General features: G+C 50.0%; 1 protein-coding gene across 1 annotated transcript in view; it reads left to right on the top strand.

Annotated features, from left to right (window-relative positions):
- LOC138453491 (thiosulfate sulfurtransferase/rhodanese-like domain-containing protein 3) overlaps window positions 1-12,898 on the top strand; it is a 135,144-nt gene that overhangs the window by 89,599 nt on the left and 32,647 nt on the right. The gene's annotated exons all lie outside the window — the stretch shown is intronic.

Below are 12,898 nucleotides of genomic sequence, written 5' to 3'. Positions count from 1 at the left end.
AGGGAGTCCCACCATCTTGGTTTCTGTTGGGGCTATCTTCCTTTTGCTGCCCTTCTGTTTACTGGGTGTGATGTCAGGTGAAAAAGGCCATTTGTTACAATAACTGGAATTGGACCCCTTAACAGCAGACTCGCTTTGGAGCAATACCCTGCTGGCATTATGTGTTGTAAAAGGAGGGGGCACCCACTCATCATTTGATGCATCTTGTGATGGTTCCATGAGGTAGACACAGACAACTGAAGTAATGTTTTGGGTATAAACTTGTATTTAACAAAGAAGGGTTGGTTGACGATCTAATCGCTAAGGTGCGATTTCCCAACCTAAATAAAACTAAGGATAGTCTTTGTCAGGAAGTCCAAAGTAAAAGTCTGTCTGTATCCAAAACCTATACTTACCCTTGCATACATTTGTATACAATGTGCAGGGATGTCTGGGTCAAAAGAATATGTAAAAGTTCAAAGCTTCTTCCAGCTCTTGGTTGATCAACTACTCCCTTTTCCAATGTTCAGCATAGTTGACAATGCACATGAGGCCCCTTCCCCACACTTGTGATTCACTTTCTTCAAAACACCTGGGGATACGTCTCAGCTCTACTGCTTTGGTTACCTTTCACCAATTTCACAAGCTTGTATCTCTTCCGTTTCAGTTCATACAACACTTTATTTAATTCCAATTGCAAGCTTCTTTGCAAGAATCCTAAGTGGCTTTTCCATAGGTAGGTGTACTCGACCACATGGTCCACCCATTATAGGTCACACACCGACATACCTTATTTGCCTCTCTTCCTCTGTGGGCACGTAGCCACTGTCTCAGCGCTACGGTGGTGCTTGGTTTACTTTCACTTCACGTCCTCATGATGCTTTGCCATTCATTATTATGCCACTGTTCACTTGGTGAAGTTTAATATGTTAATTTGGCTCTTGCTAATGCTTGTCTCTCAAATTACAGTTACTTTATATCTTGTGCTTCCACAAAACTGCTTTCGTTCAGATAGGTATTCAACATTACTTGTTTCAATTCAGGTCGATATTCAAAAGTGCTTTGCCTTTCAAATCAGTATTCATCACTACTTGCTTCAGTTCAGATTTATATTCAAAATGCTTTCTTTCATTTGGAATTGGCTCTCATTACATTTTCCACAGGTCTGATCTACTGACCTGCTGCCCCGGCGCCCCCCTTCTAAGCTGACTCGCTGGCCTGTGCTTACGGCGCTCCAACGAGGCTTCCTACCGCCATGGGCGCTCTCGTTCAGCACCTCGTTCGGTCTCCTCAGCGGTTTTCCATGGCTTCACTCTGGCCCCCGATGCTTCTGCTGCAGCTCGGGCCTCAATTGGAAGCTTCGCCTGGTCCTTTCCCCAGTCAGCCGTAGGCCACCAGCTTCTTTCAGTCTCACTTCCTGCTGCATACACTCTGCATCGACCAGAGGTTCTCGAGCCCTCCATGTGCCACGCTGCTTTGCCGGAGAGGTCTGTGCTCCAACAGAGAGTCCTCAGCATTGCTTCCACAGCCGACTCAATTTTCACTGTTCTTCCTGCTTTTAAACCTCCCGCCAGGCTGATTTGTCCAAAAAGGACTAGACCACTCACTGCCAGCGTGAGAGTTCCATATTACTCTTGCTGGCCTCCTCCTTGTGCCAGTACCAAACTGGTGTATGCAAGTTTGTTTGTCAATATAGAAGGAATGTATTGTTCAGGTTCATCTCTTCCTGGTCCCAGTATCGAATTGGGGGGTGTGTGTGTCACATGGTGAAAAGACTGGCAATAACCTATAAAGGCCTGGGGAATGGCAGACTCATTGTGAATTGGAAATTGGGGGGGGGGATACAGTGTCTCACCCAAGGGTGTTTCACCTCCACTCCCCAAGTCTCCTCTGACCACGTAGTCGTCCCTCACATATCCACCCAACAGTTTCAGTTTCCGGTAGGTTCCACCTTTCCCTGGCCACCTGAGCGGAGGCTATATTGGGAAAAGTGAGTACTATTTAAAGCACTATTCTCTGAACTGCTGTTGGAAATACTGGCTCTTTCAAATTCCAATACCAAAAAGGTGAAGACTGAAGGCTGAAGTGAGTTCTGTCCCCTAACTATCCCAAGGGAACAGTGGTGGTCGGGGGAGGGTAATGGCTGCTGGACCAAGCACTCGCTGAAACCAGGACTGTAGGTACTGGATAACAACCTGGAGTGGGAGTGCAGTACAGGATTCTTCTTGTCCTGGAACTTATGGATTGGGAGTCCAGCAACCCAGAAGTCCAAGAACAGCTGGAATCCTATGTCACCGCCTTGAGACCTCTTGGAGCCACTTTGACTAGCTAACACAGGGCCTGCTGTGCTGTTTCTGGCACTCTACTAACTTCAGGATGCTTACCTGCTTCTTTGAGTTGTCTCAACGCTGTCTTTCATCAGTGAAAATGATCGCCGCCAAGACTATCTCCACTGTGGAAGCCACATTTCAAGCACCATCTCCACCCGACAGAACACCTTTTTGAGCAAATTGAACCACCGACCCGCTGGAAGCTATCATTTCGCAGCAGAAGCGCCAGTTCGACCAGCCTCGACTGCTGACTTGAACTCAACAGCATGGAAGCACATAGACAACCGGCTCCATGACATCTAGCAATCAGGACGAAGAATTAAGGTACTGTGAAGAGGCCCCGTGCCCGTGGTCCATATGAACGGCCTGAAAGGTATACCTCTTTCACTTTGATTGCGATCACTTCTTGTTTACTAGTAGTGTAGTACTCATCCCTGTAATACTACCGAGCAGTAGTCCTTTTGTCACAAATGTTGAGTGAACTGGTAAACTTACTCTCGACCCTCAAGCCAACTGGAAAGTTATTTAAAAGTGCAAAGCCCTGCGCAGAAAATTAAGCTTTCTGTGAGTATTTTAGTGGTTTATGTACGACGAAGCCTTTATCGTAATCTGTTTCTGTTTGGCTCATTTTCTGCATCCTTTATCACTTATTTGAGGTACAACCATGCTGGATAATGGCATTAAGAACCGATTATGGGGTGGTTACAGGAAAATGATCAGATTCCTTGGTTGCCATAAATCTCCATGGGTCGAGCGTAAATGCCTGCACTTGAGCAAAGTCCAGAAGGGAGCCAATGTAATGGATCCTCCTGATGGGTTCTTTAGTGGATTTCGGGGAATTTAGAGAGTTGTCCAGATCTAAAAGTATCCAGAGGACAGAGTTGAGGCTGCAAATAACCTTCTATTGGGATGGTCTTTACAACGTTGATGTAGTACTTTAGATTCTAAGAGCACATGGGGCCCTTTCAGTTTTATGTCTTTCTATATTTTTTGTCCACAAATGGACAAGTCTTTTGCTCAACCTCCACCCCTATCCCTCAACTTCTCTCTCACCCTATCCAATTGCTCGCCACCTGCTTTTTCCTGTGAGTTGCTACATATTGGTCAACCCGTGGTGGCTGACACGCACATGGAACTGCTGGTCCTCTGTATCAAATCCTTCCTTCTGTCTTTCTACCTCCCTCTGCCCCCTACATTCCCTCTTTCTAGGGAGGTCCCTTCTCCTCGGCCCTACAGTCTCTCCCCTGCCTCCACCCTCTGTTATTTCCTAGACTGGGGACATTCCCTCTCCTCCCCCGAGCTCCCCTCTAACCACTCTTCCTTACTGCTGGACTCCCCAGGTTTCCACCAACCTCCTCCCACCCCGCCCCCTCCTTCCTCCCTCCTTGCTTTAAATGTATCTCACCCACCCACCATAGCCCCCTCTTCACCTTAGATGTTTTTGTCCTTGCTAGTTCTAAGCAAGGCTGACCAATTGAAATGGTCTACCACTACAGCCTTGTGACCACTTAATGACAAGCACTTCTCCCAACTATCATTGGGTGACTGGCCTCAGATCTGGGAGTAAGCCTTCTCTCGTTGTGTCTGATGGACCTATGCAAGTGTGTGCAACTTTTCCCATCTTTGCCCTTGATGATATAGTGGGGGCTACTTTAAAGATGAAGTCTGCCCCCCCACCCCCTTGACCCTATACCCATGAAGAACATTATTTCTCAGATTGCCCCATGGGTTGTGCAGGCAGTTAATCACTCTTTTAGTTCTGGCATCATCCCCTCTCACTCAAAGTACGCTTTGGTGATTCCTCTTTTTAAAAAGCCCACACTTGACTCTGCTGTTCCTTCTAATTTTGGGCCTATTTCTTTGCTTCCCTTTTGTATGAAACTGCTAGTCCCTTATTTCACCATTACTTGGCTCCTTTCGTGAAGAATCTGGGTTCTTTGATCCTTTCCAGTCCAGTTTTCACTCTGGCCGGGGCACATAGTGTTTTGGTCTCTGTGGTTGATGATCTTGCCTAGCTCTCCGATCAGGGTGGGTGGGTGCACTGATACTTTTAGATCTGTCAAGTGCATTTGACACCATAGACCACTCCATCCTGGTTTTGTGGTTGAGGGGAGCAGGACTGTCCGGCGAGGTACTGGCATGGTTTGAATCTTTCTTAACTGAGCGTATTCAATCTCTTTCTCAGTTTTCTTTTTGTTCTACTCCTCTACCTTATTATCATAATCGTGTTTTTTTATAATGCACTTAATACCAGAGATTGGTTTCTTAGCGCAGGATCGGGATTCGAACCTGTGTTCCACTGCGTTGTCTTGCTTCCAAGACAAACTTGTTGCCCCTGAGCTATCCCCCCTCTTTCTTGTGGGGTTGCTCGGGGCTCTGCCCTGTTCCCTACACTGTTTAATGTGTATAGTCAGCCCTTGGTAAAACTCATTCACTCCCGCAGCCTCTGGTGCTACTCATATGCTGATAATACACAGATAATTGTTTGGATTGACCTTCATCGACAGAAGGCTGCATCTCAGCTGCGGGGGTGCCTGGGAGCAGTGGGGGAGGGTGAATGAGTGATGACTGTCTTGGGCTGAATCGGGACAAGGCAGAGGTCTTGGTGGTGGGTCATCCTTCTGCGTTTTTGCTCTGGATGTCTGATTTCTGACCTGCCTCTCTTGGCACACTTCCACTTCCTGTTCTCGTGGTGAGGGATCTTGGTGTTAGTAACTATGCGCTTCACTTTCTCTCGACACACAGGTGTCTGCCAGTCTGGGCATTATTAAACTTACGATTTTGCAGAAAGTTCTTCCGTTTATCCCCTCATCTTCATGCTCCTGTGGTCGCCTCTTATTTTGAGTGGAATAGCCTATTGCAACGAGTTGTACTTGGCTCAGCCAAAGTACTTTTTGCAGCGACTCCAGGTTCTACAAAACTCAGCAGCGCAAGTGGTTTCCCACTCCTGTTTCTCTCACATCTCACCTGTTCTCCGCAAGCTTCACTGGCTTCCTATTGCGAAACGTGTCCAGTTTAAATCTCTGTGCATAGTACACGAGGCGTTCTATGGCCTGGGGGCTGAGTATCTGTAACAGAAATTCCGACCATATGTTCCCTGCTGTGTGCTCCGCTCCCAGGATAATGTTGTTCTCACCTTTACTAGGGTTCGGCTTGCCAGTGTTGGCGGCCGCGCTTTTTCAGTAGCAGCCGCCAAGCTCTTGAACTCACTGCCACATGAGTTGCGGGTTATGGCGAATCATTTGGCATGTCGATCTGTAGAAACTCTAAATATGTTCTTATAGCGCCAAGGTGCCTATGGGTGTACTTGCGCTTAATAAATATGAATCGATCAATCAATAGACCCACTACTGGCCCTTTGCCCTATGTAAGCAGTTGAACAGATGCTTGTGTATTCTACAATCTTTATGCTTCCTTGTTGGACCAATAAGGTATTTTTAGGTATGTACTAGCTTATATATAGCGCAAACCTATTTGTAGAGCAAGGCAGGACATTTCAACAAGGGAGTATAGTAATTGTGTACAATAATATGGATACAATGAAAAGGCTTTGTCACTCAGCATTTGAGAGGACACATAGGGGCTACAAAAGGTTACAGATGGGGGTTGCTGGTTGGGGAATGAGATGCAAATCCATTCTTTCTCTGAAACTCTTTTTATTGATTTCCATAAAAAACGAATACACAAAACTAAGAACAGTTGTTCAATGAACCGACCTCCCACCTCCCACCCCCTTTCCCCTCTTGTTTCTTTATGGATTTACTTCTCTTCACCATAGTTGCACATTTTTATCCATCCTCACATTGTCATGCTCTAGCTCCTCTTCATCATAAACGCATATCTCCCCCATACACAAGCACCCACCCACAATAACAGTTTTAAGGTGAATCACCCCAATCATTCTACATTAATATTCAGGATATCTCCTCTCCATAGTCCAGCACAGACTTTTGGGCTTGAGCAACAAGGTAATGTTTATAAGGATCCCATATGCCCTTGGGCCTGGCACTGAGGTGTACCACTCTTCCGTATTCCTGTTCGATTTCATTGCAATAGAGAATGTCCTCTTTCCATCGTCCCACCTTAGGACCACAAGGTCTACTCCACACCCTCGCCACTCTTCTCTTAGCTAAACGTAATCACAGCCGGCCAATTGTCTCACTCTGCCTTGAATCTGTCTGGTATTACCTAGCAGGGCAATGTACGGTAATGGTTCCACCATAATGTCGCTCATTATCTCAAATACTTTTTCCCAAAATTGCAACACTGGAGGACCGCTCCGCGCTACATGTATGAAATCTTCCGGTGTGGCAGCACATAGAGCGCATTCATCTGAGAGGCCTGGCAATAATCTATGGAACATAGCAGGTGTATAATAAAAATGATGCAGGTACTTGAAATTATTCAACTTAAATGGACTGTTAAGGGCTATCTTTGTCATTTTGTGCGCAACAATCTCGCCATACCTCCTCGGATACAGAGCCCCCTAAAGAGGTCTCCCATTTCCTCTGAGAGGATTCTGCCCATCCCACTCTGGTGTCCTGTATTTTGCTGTAAAGATTAGATGCAGTTTTACTATTATCCACCCCTTCTAACATCCTGTCAGCATAGGGGCCACCCCCAGCTCCTTAGGAAAGGTAGGGAATAGACCTTTCAGGGATTCTCAGTCTAAAATATAGAAAGGGATCCATTGATCTGGATGCCCCATTGCGCCATACCTCCTCTACAATAAGAAACTGTCCCTCTGGAAAGAGGTCCTGGAATCAAGATATGCCCAGTCATTTCATGCACCATACGAATCCCATCTTGCTGGTCAATGGTAAGCTTCGGACAGCGGTTTTTGGGAATAAACAATCTCTCCGTTCCCTTTCCTCTAAATGCCAACCCACGATCTACAGGTCATCTCCACCAGGTTCTCTACTTTGGGTGTTCTACTTGGGGCCGTTGATACAAGTGCACGCAATAGAAACGGTGCTGAAAGAGCCCTTTCCACTTCCACATGTCTTCTATCTGTATGTTCCCCAAACCAATATGCTAAGTATCCTGCTTGGGATGCTTCAGTGTATGTCTCGCAGTCATGAAGTGCTAATACCCTCCTTGTCTAATGGCGCAGTCAATTTCTTCCAAGACGCACGTTCTTGCTTGCCTGTCCAAATAAAGACTGCACTTAACAAAAATACGACCTTGGCAACACCAGGGGCACACTGAGTAGGACATAGCGGAACTGGGGCAACAAGACCATTTTAACAAGTGAGAGCCTCTCATAGTGCTTGAGAGGCAGCCCCAGCCATCTGCCCACCACAATCTGAGAATGTTCTAACACTTTATCATAATTGCACTTATACAGCTCTTCCGAGGACCCTGTAATAACCATCCCTAAATGCCAGGTATAGGCCGCATGCCACTGAAACCCTTCGCAATCATTGAATCGTTCAGAACCATCAATGAGCAGGAAGAGTATTGATTTTGTAACATTAATTTTCAAACCAGAAAAGTCTCTGAAGTGTAGCACATCCACCATTATTCTGCAGATCCTTGACATAAATTACCATATCATCCACATAAAGGGAAACCACTTTTGTCTTTATAGCTGTATCCATCGTGACATGCCAGTCTCTTAAGTAATTCGAACAAGCGTTCAATCGGCAAAGCCAAAAAAGGTAAAGGAAGACACAGGACACCCCTGTCGTGTGCCTCTCTCCAGCAGTATGTTTGAGGTTAGCTGGACATTTTCTCTAAATTTCACAGTGGGTAAAGTGTAGAGCTGTGAGATCATGGAGATGAATCATCCCCCCACCCCACATCCGTCCCAATACCGTGAAAAGAAAGGGCCATTCAACTGAATCAAATGCTTTTTCGGCATCTAATAGTGGCATCACAATTGAGTCTTCCTGCTGAACCACCCACATTAGGCTAAGCATCCGCCGCAGCCCATAAGAGATGGAGCACCCCGGGATGAATCCTGTTTGATCTGACTTCACACATATATGCATTAAAGGCGTTGGTCACGTTGCCAACAATTTAGCTAAAAGGTTATTATCCAAGTTGATAAGTGAGATAGGGTGGTAGGAGGAGCATTCATCAGCCGCTTTCCCGGGCTTCAACAATACAGCGACCACTGCCTCTCTGATAGACTCCGGTAATTGGCAATGCCTTTGAGGCTGCTCGTACACCTCCAAAAGATGCAGAGGCAAGTTTAACGTGAAATGCTTATAGAGTTCGACCAACAAGCCATCGGGCCCCGGAGCCTTCCCCGACGATAGTGCCTTAATTTCCACCTGGATTTCCTGTACCGTTATGGGGCGACCCAATCATTCCCTCTCCTGATCTGTGCACCAATAAAGTGCTACCTGATCTAAATGACTATTTCGAGGGGATTGGGTCCTCCGACGTATTCCATATCTATGACATGTAATCACCACAGCTGTGCTGCTTCGGAAACTTTTTTCGGCGTCTGCGTCCTGCGTGTCTGACGTCGAAGCGCCATCGTCGAGGACCTCCTCCGACGTCATCCAATGTGATAAGTAGGACGCACGACGCCCATAGCCTCAGTTCCGTTTTTTCCGCGAACGTGTTGCTTCGTGAATCTCGGTTAACGCCTCGACTCTTTGGAGTTCTGTTCTTCTCGGTTCGTCGAACCTGTTCGTTTTTGTGAAAATCCTTCGTGTGAAGATGTCTTCTACTTCGTCTTCGACCCCGCGTCCCGGTTTCAAGAAGTGCGGGGAGTGTGGGTCCAAGATGTCGGTGACGGACTCGCACAACGCCTGCCTCTGGTGCCTCGGGGAGGCCCACGACACGGATGACTGTATCGACTGTCAGTCGCTCACGTCCAAAGCCTTACGCGAACGTAAGAAGTTGTTGTCGGTAGGTCAGGTGTCCAAGCCCCGGAAGTCGAAGTCTGCGGGGCTTTCGACGGATGATTCGAGGGATGACTCTCCGCGTCATCGTCGGAAGTCTCGTGGATCTCCTTCTAGGAGTCGGTCTCGCCACTCCTCAGCCTCTTCGAGGCATTCTCGGAAGCGCCGACACCGGTCGTCTTCCAGGTCCTCTTCGGAGGACTCTGCCCGGCACGTCGCTTACCCCACCTGCCGTGCGACGCCGGAGGAATGGGCTTCCTTCGGGAAGAAAATGCTGGCGATTCTTGAGTCGCAGGGTACTAAGCCGTCCGCGCCCCCGAGTGGGGTCGGTCGTGAGAGGTCGAGAGACACCGCTCGCAAGAGTGGTCGGCACGAGTCACGGGAGAGGTCCCGTTCGGATAAGGAGACTCGTTCTCGACGTACCCGTTCCAGGTCCCGGTCCTCGACGCGTTCAAGACCGTGTGCACTTGTGAGGTCTTCGAGGAAGACATCGACGTCTGAGGCGTCGAGGGCGTCGACAGGCTTTCTCGAGGCTCCGGCTCCGAGGAAGTCGTCAAAGCCGTCGACGCTCAGGTCGTCGAAGGACACGCTGGGGGCTCCGGCTTCGAGGGCTGTGTCGACGCCGCCGATGCTGGCGGCGCTGCATCTGACGTCGACGCCGATTTCCTCGACGCCGATGCCTGTTCTCTCGACGCCGGCGCCGATTCGCTCGACGCCATCGACGCCTTTCGTGTCGGAGGTACCCCGTGGCACGGGGGAACCCCCTAGGAAGGCTGTGGTTAAGAGCAAGCACTCTCGGGTGCCTTCTTTTCGCCACCTGGAATACATTTCAGAGGCGGATGAGGATTCTGATGGCCAGGTTCCTAGTCAGGTTCCAGATGAAATTGTCTCGGGCCATAGTCAGTTTGACGATTTGAGGCAGTCACTGCATGATGCCAGTGGACTGGACACCTCTCCGGAGGTGGAGTTTTGTAGGCCTGAGCCTGGCTCTCATGCCGATTCCTCGTACCGGCGCCTTATGGCTAGGGTTTCTGAGTACTTGGGATGGTCTGCTCCCCCAGGGGAGTTTGTACAGGATGATCTAACGGAAATCCTTGATGTTGGTCCCCCAACTGACCCGGTAGTGCCGTTCCATATGGCTTTACAGAGAAGGGTGGTGGTGGCTTGGACTGCTCCGGAGAGTCTCCCGGCGGTGGGCAGATCCTTGTCGCGAAAATACCGTCCAGCCAGTAGCGACCCCTGCTACTAGACCAGGCACCCCACTCCGGAGAGTTTGGTGGTGCAGGCGGCCACGGCCCTGGCAAAGCAGGCGTCGTACCCTGCCATCCCTCCTGATAGGGACGACAAACGTTTTGATGGCTGGGCGAAGAAAGTGTTTTCTTCTGGTGGTATGGCGCTTCAGGCGGCCAACTCCATTTGTGCCTTGTCTCGTTTCACACACACTCTGTGGAACTGTGTTGCGTTAGCAGCTGAACATATTCCCGAAGGGGACGAACGGGATGGTTTCCTTGCTATGGTCCAGGATGGTAAGAATGCCATGTGTGAGTCCGTTCAGTCGGGTTTGGACTTAGCTGAATGCATCAGTAGGTCCATGGCGGCGAGCACCGTGATACGCAGGTTTGCGTGGTTGCGGAAGTCGGGGTTTGCTCCTGATGTGCAGTCCCGGCTCCTCAACATGTCCTTTGACGGTGAACACATTTTTGGCAGCAAGGCTGACGAGAGCCTTGAGAGGTTGCAGACCTCAAAAGCTGCAGCGAAGTCGTTGGGCGCTGCAGTTCGCCAACCTCCGCTTTTTCGTCCTAGGGGACAGCAGTGGAGGGGTGGTTCCTTTCGCTATTACTCGTCCTTCAGTAAAAAGAGAGGAGCTGGCAGTCAAAGAGGCCAACGAAGGGGTACCAGAGGTGGACGACAGGGTACCCGTGGTGCCAAGGCCGCTCGGGCAGTTGCCTCTTTGCCCTCAGGTAACGCTGCAGCCGCTCCCACTCAGTCATGAGGCCATGTCCCATGGTTCGCCGGTTGGGGGAAGGCTGGCGCAGCATCTTGTAGAGTGGCAAGCCATTACTTCAGATGTGTGGGTTCTGGAGATTATAACCCACGGCTACTGTCTTCCCTTTCGGCACAGGCCTCGCGACAATCCACCGGGGAACCTCTCTTTGCAGAGTCCGGATCTGCTCCTTGCGCAGGAAATTCAAGCCCTGCTGGAGAAAGGCACCATAGAACTGGTGCCTGTAGCGGAGAGGAACAAGGGATGGTATTCCCCTTATTTTTTGATTTCGAAGAAAGACGGGGGATTGAGACCCATCATGGACTTGCGCGGTTTGAACAAACTCCTCAGGAAGGACAAGTTCAAGATGGTTACTCTCTCTCAAGTCCTTCAGGCCCTTCAGCTTCAGGACTGGTTGGTGTCACTCGACCTCAAGGATGCTTACTTCCATGTGCCGATCCATCCCAAGCACAAGAAGTACCTGAGGTCTGCGGTTGGCGACTCGCACTTTCAGTTTCGGGTCCTGCCGTTCGGATTGACCTGCGCCCCGAGGGTTTTCACCAAGCTCATGGTGGTGGTGGCAGCGCTTCTCAGGCAAGGGGGGATTCACGTCTACCCCTACCTGGACGATTGGTTGATCAGGGGGAGCTCTCCCGAGCAAGTCCTGGATCATCTGTCCGTCACCTGCCACTCCCTTCACAGGCTGGGCTTCTCCCTCAATTTAAAGAAGTCCCATTTGACGCCAACACAGCGGCTCCAGTACATCGGAGCAGTGCTCGACACTTCCCTGGGGCAGTGTTTTCCTCCCCAGGTGAGGGCTCTTCACATTCAGCAGATGGTGCACAAGTTTCAGCATGCCCAGACGCTCCTAGCGTTCGAGTTCTTGAGGTTGCTCGGCCTCATGACATCCTGCATTCTTCTGGTGCCATAGGCTCGCCTGCGGATGAGATCTTTGCAGTGGGCACTCAAGACGCAATGGTCGCAGTCCTCCGGCAGGATGTTGGACCCGGTTCAGGTGCCGCCCTCGGTCGCCCGGGACCGTCTGTGGTGGGCCGTCGAAGGCAACTTGATGAAGGGGGCTCCATTTTGGCTTCCCTGGCCGGAGGTGACGATCGTGACTGATGCATCCCTCACGGGATGGGGAGCTCATGCCAACGGGCTGAGAGTCAGCGGTCGTTTGTCTCAGTCGGAGTCCAGACTCCATATCAATCTGTTGGAGCTGAGGGCCGTCAGGTTAGCCCTGAAGGCTTTTCTGCCAACTGTGCGAGGAAAGAGTGTCCTGATCCTGACGGACAACACAGTGGCCATGCACTACCTCAACAAAAAGGGGGGGGGGCAGGGTCACTTCCTCTGTGCAGGGAGGCGATGCAGCTCGAGTTCTGGGCCATCCAGCAGGAACTTTCGATCTCGGCAGTTCATCTGGCCGGAGGCGAAAACGTGACGGCGGACGCTCTGAGCAGGCAGAGCGCGATCTCTCACGAGTGGGAGTTGGCTCAGGAGATTCTCCTGGAGATCTTCGCCCTTTGGGGGACCCCTCAAGTGGATCTCTTCGCCTCCAGTGTCAACCGGAAGTGCGAAAGGTTTTGCTTGCGGGAATTTCCTCCAAAAGGAGCCTTTGGAGACGCGTTTGTGGTGGAGTGGTCATTCCCGCTGCTGTACGCGTTTCCTCCAGTCCCCGTCATCCCGCAAGTGCTGCAGAGGTTACGGAAGTTCGGTTCCCGGATGATCCTCATTGCTCCGGCGTGGGC

The sequence above is a fragment of the Ambystoma mexicanum genome, chromosome 4p (genome assembly GCF_040938575.1).
Source record: "Ambystoma mexicanum isolate Mex_15411 chromosome 4p, UKY_AmexF1_1, whole genome shotgun sequence".
Taxonomy (NCBI): Eukaryota; Metazoa; Chordata; class Amphibia; order Caudata; family Ambystomatidae; genus Ambystoma; species Ambystoma mexicanum.
This window is presented reverse-complemented; position numbering and strand designations above follow the sequence as displayed.